The sequence below is a fragment of the Cervus elaphus genome, chromosome 4 (assembly GCF_910594005.1).
Source record: "Cervus elaphus chromosome 4, mCerEla1.1, whole genome shotgun sequence".
Classification (NCBI taxonomy): Eukaryota; Metazoa; Chordata; class Mammalia; order Artiodactyla; family Cervidae; genus Cervus; species Cervus elaphus.
Window position 1 is genome coordinate 45,797,432 of NC_057818.1, and position 2,840 is coordinate 45,800,271.

The 2,840-nt window shown below is 46.7% G+C and overlaps 1 pseudogene; it reads right to left on the bottom strand.

The window, feature by feature from the left end:
* Positions 1–1,555: 1,555 nt before the first annotated feature.
* On the bottom strand, positions 1,556–2,337 carry LOC122692749 (annotated as a pseudogene).
* Between the last annotated feature and the right edge of the window lie 503 nt (positions 2,338–2,840).

The following is a 2,840-nucleotide window of genomic DNA, read 5'->3' on the forward strand; positions in this document are numbered from 1 at the left end:
CAGCCCTCCCCAGTATTCTTGCCTGGAGATGCCCATGAACAGAGAAGCCTGGCAGGCTACAGTCCATGGGGTTACAAAGAGTTGAGCACCATTGAGCAACTTCACTTTCTTCTTTTTCTTTAAAAAAGAAAAGAAAATGCAACAAAGTACACAGCAAAAATCAGCTCTCATTATAAAAGAAATTAAAACATTTTGGGGGAACCCCATTTAAAAAAAAAAAGGTTCCCAAAGGCAGCTTAGGGTAGAGTGGACATGGGGGTGGTAATGAAAATGAAAGTGGGAGATCTTGAGAAAAAGTTGCTAGCCTGTATCCAAGAGTAACCATGAGGTCTGGACCAGAGCAGTAGCCAGAGAGGGGTGTCTGGAGCCCTATACAAAGGTCACAGGATAAAAATCTCTGGAACTGACCAAGCCCCATAGCAACCATTGCCATGAGCCTCTGTATCTAAACCAGCCAATTCCCTGACCCCATACTAGGTAAAATACCTACCCTATTACCCACCTTATAGCATCCTAATCAATCACCTAATGCCACCATTCCAATAGGAATTTTCTCTGTCTTGAGGCTATAAAAATTGGCTGCTAGCCTGCCAAAGGGTTTGGATCACCTTTGAGCTGGCCCACTTTTCTGTGTCTTCCACTCGAATAAACTAAATTCTCCTCTCATTCTGCCTCACATCTGGAAATCCTTTTCCAACTCCCACACAGACCACAAGACTCCTGTCTAGACACAAACAAGAGCCTTTGTGTCTAGGAGCATTTTTACTTGTCCTGGAAAAAAATCTCATCTCTGATCACTGAAACACCAGGGCAAGCTAAGACTCCCCACTCCCCCCGCCCCAGCCTCTGACCTCGGCCTCCTCCATCCTGAAGGGTGCCAGGAGCACATAGAAGCTAAAGGTGGTGCCAACTCAGGAAGTGTGCTTGAGTTCTGGAATCAGGCCAGCCTAAGGTGTGTGTTTGGTGTATGAAGAGTTGGGGAGAGAGGACAAGCCTGTCTGAATTTTCAGGAGATGGTGAGAGGCATTAGCAGTTTCTCTCAAAAAAAAAAAAAAGGAAAAGGAAGTAGCTGCTGCTGCTAAGTCGCTTCAGTCGTGTCCGACTCTGTGCGACCCCATAGATGGCAGCCCACCAGGCTCCCCCATCCCTGGGATTCTCCAGGCAAGAACACTGGAGTGGGTTGCCATTTCCTTCTCCAATGCATGAAAGTGAAAAGTGAAAGTGAAGTGACTCAGTCGTGCCCGCCTCTTAGCGATCCCACGGAGTGCAGCCCACCAGGCTCCTTCATCCATGGGATTTTCCAGGCAAGAGTACTGGAGTGGGGTGCCATTGCCTTCTCCGAAAGGAAGTAGAGTTACACTCTTTCTTATAAAACTGGTTTTAATTTAATGTCTGGAGGAAGATGACTGCCTGGCCATCACCTCTCTCTGAGTCCTTTCTGGAAGCTTCCTTTGGTAATCCTGATTTTGTGGCAATTAGTTGACAGTTTTAAATCTAATCCTCTTTATGTTGTAAGGCACACCTGGACTTGCTCATCCCAGACACCCTTTGATTTCTATTCAGCCCACATGTACTCAGGGGAGAGGATCTTGGTGGGTTTGTGGTATAAAGCAGGTATTTGTTCAGGTGGCTCTCATCATTTCACGTGGCCTCGATGAGATTGGCCTGATCGATCACTATCATCTCATGGCAGGCCTTGGTGAGTTTGTAAACCTCTGGCACGGACCCCCCAAATAAGGCCCCTGTGTAATAAAAGCCTCCCTCATCTTCAGGAATATGGGCCTGTGACTGAGGCTGGCATTCATGGGGGAAGTTTTCTCGACTAAGCTCATAGAAGTAAGAATGCAGGGTGCCAAACAAGGAGGAGAGGATCTCCATGCCCAAGTGATCACTAAACTTCATGTCCACATTTGCACATACAAGGTAATTCACCTCCTCGTAGAAGCGCTGCTCAGTAAAATTTCTGATCACCTCCATGCAGTGCATGGAGATCTCCTGCCAGTTGTCACAGCTCTGGACCTTGAGGATGACAATCTGCCGTCCTTTCTGAAGGGGAATGCGAGGAAAGTAGTCTGGCCAGTCAGTGAAGATGTAGTAGTTCACCCTGTGTCCCACCATGAAGTACTTCTCTGCTGTCTTCAGGAATAGCTTCAGGTGGAAAATGTATTTTTTTACAACAAACACAGTTAATCCAGTGGTGATATTCTGAAGCTGGAACTGTTCATTCAGGATGTCGGTGTTGAAAGTCCTGTCTCAGATGATGGGAGCCAGCCAGGGGGTCACAGGAAGGACATCTTTCCTAGGGGGTGTTAGTACATCTGGCTGGAGATTCAACATGCTTGATAATCTTACATCTTGTTCATCATGGGTTTTTCTAAGAACCTTGCTTGCCCAGGTTAGGATGCTTTCCAACTTCTGGCTTCTTGGATTCAGGTAACAATAGCCAAAGAAGGCCAAGGCAAGAGGTATTAAAAGAAGAAAGTTCACTCGATGAAGTAAGTAACATATTGAGTTCTTTAACAATGTCTTGACAAGCCAGGCCATGCCTCTGCTTCAGACTGTTAAAACCAGGATCACCTAGATGCTGCTAAGAACCTGCCCCTTCTCACTCTTCCACTCACAGCGGTCTCTTCTGGGCACAGGAAGGCAGGATGCATGGACCACAAGGTACTTATGTTGCCTGGTCCTCTTGAGATTCTACCTGCCAGGGGCCCCTGGGAGTTGGGTGTTTAGGACCACCAAGCTGAGTAAGACTTCTGGACTGGCAGAATCTTGATAAATTCAAGTTTGATATAAGATCATGTCAAAGTAACCAGGTGGTAGGATTCGGTCAACTGTCT